The sequence below is a fragment of the Dreissena polymorpha genome, chromosome 1 (assembly GCF_020536995.1).
Source record: "Dreissena polymorpha isolate Duluth1 chromosome 1, UMN_Dpol_1.0, whole genome shotgun sequence".
NCBI classification, from domain to species: Eukaryota; Metazoa; Mollusca; class Bivalvia; order Myida; family Dreissenidae; genus Dreissena; species Dreissena polymorpha.
The window spans coordinates 192,756,293-192,769,288 of NC_068355.1; the positions used below are offsets into that span (position 1 = coordinate 192,756,293).

At 34.4% G+C, this 12,996-nt stretch overlaps 1 long non-coding RNA gene across 2 annotated transcripts in view; it reads right to left on the bottom strand.

Moving 5' to 3' along the window:
• LOC127864402 (uncharacterized) overlaps positions 1-12,996 on the bottom strand; it is a 97,312-nt gene that overhangs the window by 67,327 nt on the left and 16,989 nt on the right. The gene's annotated exons all lie outside the window — the stretch shown is intronic.

Below are 12,996 nucleotides of genomic sequence, written 5' to 3' on the forward strand. Positions count from 1 at the left end.
AGTTTTAATGGAAAACTATATGACATTCCACGTAAATTATATCTTCGTCTAAATCGATACTATATTAAGAACAAGTATTATAACCGACAATTAGGTAACGTATGCAACTTTCAATTTACAACAGTGCTATATGGCAACAATATGGAATTTGAACAGTGGGTAGTTTTTTAAGGTCTGGACTATCATTCTTGTAAGTTTGTATAAACATTTTTCTAATGCAATTAGTAAATAATGTTTATATTTTATGTTTAAATAATTTATTGCATGATTATTCTGTGCTGTTATATGATTTGATGGGCCGTTAAAGCTTCCGACATGAATTCATGTCGGAACGATGCTATTGCAAAATAACGTTAACGATATGAGGTCGATGTAAATCGACCTCATATTATAGGAGTATAGAGACCCATAATGAAACGGGCGGCATTGTTTTCCAGATAGATACGACACAAAACAGTACCATTAGATATTACACAATCAATCAATGAGGATTGATACAGTAATACTGTTTACAAATAATAACTTTTCCTGAGGTATGCATTTACATGTGATTTAGCATATGTCAAAGTGTTTTTGATTTGTTCAAGGCCATAAATAGCATCGCTAAATAAATGTCGCGTGGCAAATTTTTTGAGACGTATCCATATGTGGTATTCTCATGTAATTTTATGTCTAAATTCCCATATGTATGAACGGTCAACGCCCGCTTCACGGGCTTTTGCCCGTACTAGTGGGTTGATTCGGTACACAAATATGCGTTCAATTGACTGACGGCTTCGTATACGTTTAATTTATGTTTGAGGTTATTTTACACTAAATCAAACGCCAATGCTGCCTATAAGACCCATATAGTTGCAATAATTCAACTATCAGCTTTATAACCCAATGGGTTGCTGATAGTTGCAATGCGCTCTCTCTTGGCCATGGTGCAAAATGTTATCAACAATTAAAGGGTTAAGGAACACTGAAACTGCAAGATCTTATCAAAGTTTACCTGTCTTAAGGTCACAATATACTAAATAGTTTCCCTATAATTCAATGTAAAAGCGAAAACTTTGAGCGAAAATGAATTCAACGTTTTGAACATAGAGACCCCCATAACCATACCTTTTTCTTAAAGGCCATTCTAAGCGGAATTGATTTATGCAATAAAAAAGATATATCATGTTCAAACCAAAAAAAGAACATGACGCTAATCAAAATCAACTGTTTTTGCAACTTTTTTTTTGGCCGTTTCTTAGTGGAATGTAACCTTTTTCAGTGCAAGGCTTTACTTAAGTCTCCAAATTTATCATATTTCAGGGATTCGGTGGTGAACACCTATTTATGCCCTACCATTATCTCCGAAAGATAAAACCCGAACAATAGTTTAAGAAGTAAAACATGCCTTCGAGTCAACTATGATATTTTTTAGAGAGTACAGCCCTACATGAAACGAGTATTTAGTATATTGTAACCTAAACCACAAACTCATGCGAATGGTACCATTTAAGCAAGCAATAATTGCTTTTTATTGACTTCGTCTTTCTTTCGTACTTTTTATCAACCATATTGGATCAGTTCGCAATTTTTCCGAATTAAAGTGTCGCTGTTGGCTAGCGCATTACACCAATTGTTTGCACAACGGATGAACGACAACTCTGCTAGGTGCTATGGGTCCGTATTCACCGACGTTTTGGTGAAGTCTAAATTATAAACACAAACTTAAGAAAATAAATCAATTGAAATAACGTTTACCCATAATAATGGTCACAAAACGATCACATCAACATTTGAAAACTTTACTTCATCAATGAAAATAGCATGTTACAGCATAAAATGAATACATCTACATTGAACATTGAAACAAGTCTTACACGTCAAATGAAAATATGCTACCATATTAATTGGTTCTTGTCCCAGCGCTATGTATCCCAATGACAAAGTACTTTGGCAATTATAATTATAAATATCAACAATGTCATGCACAAATGTTACTACCTGCCAGTAACAGTGAAATAAGCACTACTAGTACTATTCAGTGTAAGTGTTATTATACTTACTAGAAAAAATCAATCGAAATAACGCTAAACCCATGATAATGGTCACAAAACAATCAACATAAAGAGAACTTCATAATAGTTTGTCCGGACACACTCCAAAACATGTACAGCTTCGTGAGCATCTGTTACAACAAATACACAACTGGCAAACACACACTTCACATGTGTCATCTTGACAACCATCGCCTTGGGCAGGAATAGGATTCATGTCTTTAGTTCTTAGCTCCTTCAGAATGGTACGTCTGACGCATTCCGTCCCATTCACCATGGTCTTCATAGCGTCATCGCAATCCGTAATGGACCGCGGGTACGCGAAAACTACAGCAAGGCTGGATCTCCATCCCTACCGCTCTGCCAATCTCCTGCCAGTAAGACAGGATAGAGCGCGGTGGGCCCCCAGTGGACCAGGAGCCACACTTCCGGAATGTCGATCTACCATCACAAAAAATAAATGTCATTGTTGAGTATCAAGATTACCTTTTTTTTTAAATAAAAATACATACTCATGTTTTAACTTCGTAAGATATACAAGTTTAATTTATATGGTATGAACGTGATTGAGCAAAATGAATAGGAGAAACTTTATTAACTAAGTAAATAAAAGTTTTATTGAGAAAAAAAATGTCGAAGTGATGTTATAATCATTGTGATAGTAACTTACTCCAAGCCCAAAGGCGACTGTTTGCCACAAACAACGCTAACTCTTCTTGCCCGGAAATCATTTAGAAATCCTCTCCTTCGTGGCGTCCGTTGTTGAGATGTAAACATTTCAACAACGAGGTTGTAGCTACGGTGCTCCCCGTCGTAAGACGTGTCACCAAGTTGAATAACAACCATGACCACACTTGATATACACACCTGTACGACCTGAAATCGCAAAAGGAAGATCTTTTTTGACATACATGTAATATAAGATTTTTTTTATAGGAACACAGACATAGAAAAGCATAGTACATTGTAGTTTACCCAATTACAAAGATCTTCACACTATTGTACATAATACATAAATTTTAAACAAACAAGCCAACATTCTGATTAAAACAGAATTGAATTGAATTAAAATTACACACTTGCAGAATATTATAGTCTTGACCAGTGTGGGGTGTTATCTGAAACTGTTGGCTCAGCAACCACACCAGCTCTTCCTCAGCGTGATCAGTCGATTTTCTAACTGCCATTCGAATATTCGGTCTGAAGATTTTATCATACAAATAGTATCATAATTATTATAGTTATAGCGTTGTATTTAATTATCTGGGCACACTTTAACTAATTTAACTACTAACGCAAATATCTGACGTACACAGGGAGTTTAATTAAATTGTATGTTATTTATTTTCAAAGATAACTACCAATTATTATCAAACTATTAGTTAATTAAGAAGCATGGATTGTATTATAAATATGCGCACCCAATCAGAAAACGTAAGTAGCTTCTTTAAATAGTTCCCAGATAATTTTAGGGATTGCCTTTCCACTAACATAGTGACTTTCACCACCAGGGTATTAGGATGGAGTGACGAAGAATATACAGAAAACCAATCTTAGGACTTGTATTGCGAAATGTCGTTAACTTGAACACAAAATCTAAGTTAGTCTTAGTTAATGCATGACAATGTTAAAGGCATGAGTTGAAAGCACACATGGAAGGCGACATGAAAAAAAATGCCGGAGGTGAATGGAAGTGTTTTTTTTAAGGGGTGTTGCTGCAGTTTTGATGTTTTTTTTCCATCTAATAACTTTTGCTCAAAATTTTTATTTAAGTACTACATACAAATACTAAATGAAAAATGCAATAAAAACATAGGGTCACCGGCTTTGTTTGGATTTTATTCACCATTATATAATATGTACTTTTTCATTAAAACTGAAAAAATCTCTAATTTCATAATAATGATTAATAACCTATGAAATTGGAAACATGTAGAGATTATATAAGCTAATATATATCATATACCATTTAAGTAAACCACAAACAACCAAAAAAAATGGAGAACACAAGTTAAATTTTAAGAAATTTAATTTTCATAATTATTATGTCACCCAAAAAACGTCATTTTTTTACTATTTTACCACAAAAATGGAATTTAAAAAGGTTCTATCTAATAACTTTTAGCGAAACTTCTCAAATATGTTCATCTATGTATGGTTATCATGAAACAAAAAATAAAAAAAGGGGGTCACCGCACTTTTAACAGAGGTTTTTTGTTTTAACTATCCCTACCGTCTACGTCAAATTGTATAAAATACATCAATTAGGAAATACCCAAGTACCGGTACATTGATTGTAAGAAATATGCATAAACATTAGAAATTGTTTTGAATCTTAACTGGGATCACAACAGCTTACCAAAAGACATAAATAAAAAACAATATTTAATCACAAACATAATACCATACAGTATCAAACTCGACCTTAATCATTAATAATTAACATGTACTTGTTCACAGATTTTATTCGGCTTGTTTTGAAGTTTGTGATTAAATGCTTTAAATTGATAAATTTAAACGACATGACAAAAAAGCTCCAGTATAAAACAAGAATGAAATTGAAGAAATAAAAAAGAAGTAAAAAAAGTTTACCCCACCTGGGATCGAACCACTGACAATTGATTTATAAACCAATTCGGTCATTTCTGATGATACTGATAACAAAATTATTGAGTTGTGATAATAGCACCATTGGTGTTGCTATAAATATATTCTCCTTTAAATAAACTGCCGCAACACCCCTTAAGCAACTTTCTTTAAAAAGCATTCTCTTAGTCGCGAGAAGGGCACGCTAGGAGCGGGAAATGTTAACTGTCAAGTGAACATGACTCGGATCACAGCGCACGATTGGCTGACCCGTTACACAAAATTGGGCAACTTATTGGCACAATTCCCCCCGATTGGCTGACCCGTTATGCAAAATGAGTCAACCAAAGGGCACAATTCCTATCCGCATTGCGTTTTTACATAACTTAGAACCAATTGCGATTCATAAAACCGTTTATTAGTGGATACAGTTTTATTTATACAACGTTTGCTGTTAATTGTTATTATATAAAACTTACTGCTAAGCATTTAATATTTGCTACGAGGATTGTGGTATTTTGTCTCATTTACCTGTCGGGTAATACGCCGACGGATAACGCATCGTCGGACAACAGCAGACCTTGGTTTATATTCTGCTGTACCTTCTCTGTTGCTGTAGCAGTAACTGCAAGCAAGGGTACATCAGTTTCTGTCAGGCTGCGCAGTTCCCCAATTTGTCGGAACTCTGGTCGGAAATCTTCGCCCCTAATAATGTTATACTGTAAATAAGTACAATTTATTTTTGTTTTGTAAAGTAGAATTCATGGAGTAATGGTACGGTAAACAAAGTTGACTTTTTTTCAACAGATGTTGACCGAATATCCGAATATTCGTTCGGAAGGATGACCAAATATTCGAATATCGAAATCGGTATTCGTTGCATTCCCTAATAAAATATAAATAAACAAGCACATTTGTTAAATTGATACCACACGCCACATGCTTGCAACGCCAAATTCTGTAAACAACTACTGCTTTAGATTCATACATGATACACTTAAATAAAGGTTCAATCAAATCCAAAAAGCAGTTAAAATACCAATATTATAAACATGTATTTTTATGTAAAAAGTGGCCATAACTCCATTATTGACCAATTGTTTGAGTGATAATTTGACCTTTACCATCCTCTTATCAATATGTACACTCATTCCAAGTTTAAATGAAATCTGCACAAGCAGTTCCAAGATTACTCTCCAGACACAATAGTGTGATTATTTTCAAGCAAAAAAGGCCATTACTCTGTTATTTGCAAATGAATTGCAACAGCATTTTACACACATCATTATATTATGATATATACACTTATATCAAGTTTCCATGAAATCCGTTCAAGCAATTCTAAGATATTGTTCCGGACGGATAAATTGCTAAAACTATATCCGTCCACCTATGGCGGTGGATAATAACAAAAAGAAAAGAGAAGCTATTTCTTAAATTTTTTATTTATTATTATATCTTACAACAAAACAGTACTGCAAGAATGTTAAGCGAACAAACTATAATAATAACATATTAGATCAACACCATGTATAAGAGAATATGCATAATTTAAAACCCAAACATAATAAAATATAACATTTAACTGCATCATGATTCAAGATGTGAAGATATTGATACTTTATTGCATTATTATGTAAATCATAACAAAATAATCATTTATATACAAAATGAAATCCAAATGTACTGTTTTATCATTATTAAATTATAAATCTTATTGAAACTTCATCTTGTCATTATAAAGGCTACAGTATATGTGTGAATTAAAGTCAATTGTGGTCAAAAACTAGAAAACCTATTTATGTCTTCAACAATTGGTAACCAATTTTTAGCTCGACTATAATATATAAAATATATATAGTGGAGCTATCCTACTCACCCCGGCGTCGGCGTGAGCGTCTGCGTGAGTGTCTGCGTTGGCGTTAGCGTCTGCGTTAGTGTGCAAATGTGAAAGTTTTCGTACTACCCCCAAATATTTTCTTTGTCCCTTGACTTATTGCTTTCATATTTTGCATACTTGTTTACCAACATGACCCCAACCTATAAACAATAGCAGACAACTTTATCAAGCATTTTGTCAAAATTATGGCCCCTTTTCCACTTAGAATATGCAGCAAATGTTAAAGTTTTCGTACTACCCCATTTATTTTCATTGTCCCTTGACATATTGCTTTCATATTTTGCATACTTGTTTAACAACCTCACCCCCACCTATAAACAAGAGCAGACAACTGTATCAAGCATTTTGTCATAATTATTGCCCCTTTTATACTTAGAATGCATATTATTGATAAAACTATATATTAAAGTTTGCGTACTACCCCAAATATTTCCTATATCCTTTGACATATTGCTTTTATATGTTGCATACTTGTTTACCAACATAACCACAACCTATAAACAAGAGCAGACCACTGTTTCAAGCATTTTGACATAATTATGGCCCCTTTTACTTTTAGATAATTGAACATTTTGCTTAAATTACCATAAGTTCTTTATTTATGATCACATTTTATTATTACTTTGACAAAACAACACTTACCTGAATACCACAATGGATTCCACCCAATCAAGATCCCACGCCCCTACCCAGAATCCCTCCCCCCCCCCCCCCCCAACCTACCCCCCCCCCCCGCAAATTTTTATTTTTTATGTTTTTTAAACATGATGGCATCTAATAAATTTCCACACCTCACATTATACCCCCCTCTCAGCTTCTTCCCCTCTACCCCCCCCCGATGTTTTTTGAAAGATTGTCTAATAAATGACCACACCCCACATTATACCCCCTCTCAACCCTCCGCCCCCCCCCCCAAAAAAAAATAAATATTTTTTCCTTTTTTTATTTTTGAAAGATCGTCTAATAAATTATTGAATATGAACAATTTCCCCATGATGGCTTACGTTATACTGTCAAGCACTCGAATAATGGAGCGCGCTGTCCTCTGACAGCTCTTGTTCAAATCTTATTTAATCGAGCTATACCAAACATTTAAAAAAACAAGACTCAACACAATAAGAGTTGGAACATTTTTTATCCTATGATTCATGATTTCAACGTAGTGTTTGGTATTTAATAAAGAATATAAATACAATGTAGATACAGGTATGAATTTTTGCAAAAACCTGCTTATCTTTTAGGTGCACTTTTTGCCCTAACAGGTGGTCTACTTAGTACATGTATGTAGTGAACAAAATGGATTTCTTTACAAATAATTTTACTTACAAAAAGCAGATTTTCATTATCTCATTCATTTTTGTTTCTGTATATTCACAGTTGATGTACTGGAGACAGATTGGTCAGCCAGTGAAAGATGTTCTGTGGGTATTGAGAATAAATGGAATTCTAGCCAGACACAGGACATCTACTTACCTGTTTCCTGTCCATGTGGAAGTGAGTGTAGTTGTTATAGTTTCTGTTGAGCAGCAGAATTAATAATTGAACTTAAATCAGATCTTGGAAATCTACTGACAAGATCCAGTGTCTAGGTGACATTGACTGGTTGGAATAGTAGTCTAGTGAGTAGTGGTACCAGAACTAAATCAAGATACTAGACATGTACGGACCTCTATCATGTCTTGGTGGAAGTGACTGAGGTTGGAATAGTTGTCTAGTGAGTAGTGGTACCAGGACTAAATCAAGATACTAGACATGTACGGACCTCTATCATGTCTTGGTGGAAGTGACTGAGGTTGGAATAGTTGTCTAGTGAGTAGTGGTACCAGAACTAAATCAAGATACTAGACATGTACGGACCTCTATCATGTCTTGGTGGAAGTGACTGAGGTTGGAATAGTTGTCTAGTGAGTAGTGGTTCCAGAACTAAATCAAGACACTAGACATGTACGGACCTCCATCATGTCTTGGTGGAAGTGACTGCGGCTAGGATTGTTGTCAAGTGAGCAGCAGGAATTGAACTCAAGTCAGCCACTGGACCTGTACTTACCTCCAACTTGTTGAGGTGGAAGTGATTGCGTCTGGGAAAGTTGTCAAGTCAAGAATTACAAGCCAAGTCTTGTCAGGTAAGATAAACTATATTTCAATAAAAGCCACAGCCTCAGTGGCATGCAGCCGAATCACAGATTGCGTGCTGAACTATGGTTAAAGTTCTAAGGTATGGGATATTGTGATCTGTCATTGTCTGCTGTCAAATGTGTGTTGCCTGTCACTTCAAGTACCACTTTTGGCTCTTGAAATCTTCCTTTAAAGCACAGGAAAATATGTACATGTCTTTGCCGTCTTTAAATTAATATACCCAATAGAGAAGAAATCCATATTTGATACTGTGTGTTGGAAATTTGTGTTGAACATTGAAGTTTAAGACAATTATTTATTAATTCCAGATAATAGCAAGTTGTTCTAAGCAATTCATTATCAAGCCTGTTATTTATCACCAGTATTAATGTGGTCAAATTATTTTGAATGAGTATTTCATAAATTCTATATATTTACCTCAAACATCATGTTTATGACTTTAGTTCATGTCTAAAAGTATATTCAGTATGTATTTCAGTTTAATAAAGACATTAAGAACTTCTACAATTCCATGAAGTAAAATTAAGTAATAATTCCTGGACAAACAGAGAAGTTTGGTAAAAAATTTAATTTTGAGTTATCTCCCTTGGACTGACATTACTCGTATATGTCACTCCATTATCAAATGTAGCATGATCCAACAAGGGAGGTCACATTTGGGTTGTTTACCAAAAGTGGTTCTTTATTACTTCACTTTACATGAGTCTAACTAACTTTAAGAGCTCTTTTCTAGTTGGATTAAACAGTCTGAAATCACCCACTCCAGGAAGTCGAAACACGTGCTATTGTTTGAAAATCATTTATTTATTGGTATACACAAGAAATGTCATTATGTGGTAGAATATTTGCAGAAATAAGAATTTTGAAAACATTTTTTGTGCTTGTCAACATTTTCCGATTGGTTTTGGAAGTTGCCGATCGTATTTATATACACTGTATTGATAGACATGGGCCTAAGGACAGAATATCCTTCATATTTCAAGTGTGTCGGCCTTGATATTGTCACTATTAAATAAGAAGCAAAATCATACATGTATCAACCCGTTAGTCATTAACATTAAACTATTTGGGTGCAGTCATGTGTTTTTTGTAAACCGCGACATGCTGTTTTTCGGTAATTTTCGTAACCATTGGACATTTCACATCACAAGTTTTCGTATAAATGCATATGTTTTCCTTCAAATATTCTACAACTTTCTTGGTGTATGCGAATACGTTTATGATTTAAAAGTAAAATTACCTTGATTTTGGTCAGGAAGTCTTTATATACACTACGCGACCCGTGATTTTTGCCGCGATTCTCGCATCACCGCAATCGATGCAACGTGACAAATTGCGATGATTCCGAGCGACAAGAAAATTTGGGTGATGTCTCGGCAACCGTCGCGCGATGTATCTCGCTGTTACGCAATCAGCGCGAATCACCGCAAATCACCGTGAACCGCCGTGGTTCACCTTTTTAAGAGATTTACATTATGGGTTACACTACATTACATGTACATGTAACATATATGTATACACTTACATTATACATTGCAATAATAAAGCTTTTGTTGTTGTTGTATGTAATGGGCGTATTAGCTAAAATACTCCCGTTCCGACATGAACGTGATGAAGTAATGTCGGAAGCTTTAATGGCTCCAAATTAATGTAACAGCGCAGAAGAATGATCATGCAACAATTATTTAACATAACATGTAAACATTATTTAACTAATTGCATTAGCAGAATGTTTATTAAAACTTACAATCAATTACAGGGTTTTCCCTTCCTTTTATTTGAACAGGCCAAATAAAAATTTGAACCGGCCAAGCAAGGCAATCCTGCTAGGGGGGTCCGGGGGCATGCCCCCCCCCCCCCGAAAAATTTTGAAAATCTAGACGCAAAATGGTGCATTTTGGGGGGGGGGGTTTGGACAGAAATTTTAGAGATGAAAATTACTTGTTTTTTTGTGTATCACTTATGGAATTTTTCTAATTTTTTAAAAAATTTGTGAGGGGAGTGCCAAATAATTATACTGACTGTGCATAGTGTGCGATGAATTTTGAAACAAGTCAATAACTAAGCTACTGGTTATGCCAAAGCCATTTATTTCTCATCAAGGGGTCGGGTTTGAACACGTGTATTTGGCTAACACAGCATTGCAAACTTTATTCAACTAAAAGTATTGTTTGAATAATTTCTTTCATGCATTTTCATCAAGATTTTCATCAATACAAACCTTTCTGACGTTTTGAAGGCGCTGTCACACTGAAAAAATCTCTCAGGGTTCGTTTCATTTTGAGAAAACCATGTGGTTACGATTTTTGTAGTTATTTGCGTACTCAAAATAATCAGCCAATGAGAAGCGCCGTTTTGTAGTTATTTGCGTACCCAAATAATCAGCCAATGAGAAGCGCCGTTATAAATTATACTTGTTCGGTAAAACGTACACACGGAAGTATAAAGAACATAAACAAAACGATGTTAAATCGATGTTTTCGCTTGTTTAATTTCGTCTTTTCTTAACTTTAACAATTACATCGATCAAAGTTGCAAAACCTCTCATTATTTTTTTTTTGTTACCAGCATTTGAACCGGCCAGAAAATCGATTGAACCGGTCAATTTGGCCGGCGGCCGGTTCTTAGGGAAAACTCTGCAATTATATTCCAGGCCCGAATACACTACCACTGTTCAAAGTCCATATTGTTGCAATATACATGTAGCGTAGCACTGTGTAAATTGAAAGTTGCATAGTGTTTCGTCATTGGTCGGTTATAAATACCTTGTTTCTCTACATGGTATTTGATTTCGACGAAACTAATAATTTTTGTAATTTACGAGAAATATGATCTAAGTTTTCCATTTAAACTTTGATCTTACCGTGTGTGTTTATTGACATTATTTATTATGTTAATACTTATTTTTTCATTTCATTAAGAATTATAACGTGTAGCCCTTTTATTAACAGTGTTTAGCAAAATATTCGCGCCTTAAGACACAGAAAATTGTTTAAGTAACACTTTCATTTAAAGGTTAAATGTAATCAGTAGATTACATCTAATTATTTGGACTAAAATATGCTTTACTTATTTATTTTCTGTTTCAGGCTCCAATGCGGATAACTCGTGTTACTCGCGTTACTTTCCGAGCGTTGTACATACATTCACAATGCTTGATAAGCCGGAAATCGGGAATACATTACTGTTCAATTTTTAAGTACATGTTATTATGACATCGTGGTATATAATTTGTTGTAATTACATCATTGCCTATATATTTAAGCCGTTAAACATTGTGTTTGTTTTGCTGAAAAAAAAACACGAGTATATCAACGTAGCACTTAGCGTTCGCAGAGTTCAATAAATTTATGATGATGTATAATGTACATGCATTTTTCTGGGTTTTCACGCCAAAAACAAAAAAAAACTCAACATTTGATTATTTAATGTGTATTGTCCAGCGGGTGATAGTGTTTGTTCAAGTGTCTAATTGGCACTCTTTGTACGTGTTCAAACTGAGAAATGATGTGACAATCACAGAAACAACAGGATGGCGCTGCCAATTAAGTGCGATAATGGATCAAAGGGCATTGACAAAAAATAACAGTTTGGATATGTTTTTCGGCGTTTACTCAGATGGTCTCTCACAACAACAAAAACTATACAAGTCAAGGTATTATGTTTTACTTCTATCAGTAACGATACGGATACGGCGTGTTTGATTTGAATTGACTTTAAAAGAAATATCAAATTGTTGGTGATATAACTGTTTTAAAAATACCAAAGAAACATTTAACCGAAATCAACAGAATTCAATGTTCTTTGCACTACGCAGTTTGTATAAAAAATCAATACTTGCACACTCGTATACCTTGACCTTGTACATTGCCGCATAATTTTCGCGCTCTTTTGTCGGGAAATATACATGATGACTATATTGAAAGCATTTGCAAACGTCGTGTTAACATTAAAACATCAGAAGTGTGTTTCGGATTATAAATTTTTATTCTCATTTGGGAATTTAACGGAATATTTATACTTATGGTATATTTGTTTTGAATTGTATATTAATTTGGTACAACGCTTTATGTGTGAAAAAAATGTTTTGATAATATTATGCATTAATAGCACAATTTCCAGGAGGAAAACGTTTTTTACATGAAGGCGTATGACGCAATAAAACGTTTTTTTGTAAGATCGTATTGTATCAATCTAAATTTAAATACGCTCGTCCAATGAAAGCTGTGTCCCACATTATGCGCTGTACTCTTTACACTTCTGAAAAATGGCGTAGTCATATGGTTGTTTTAATGAAATTCTCAAACATATTTACCAACATAAATGTTCAAGATTATTTTT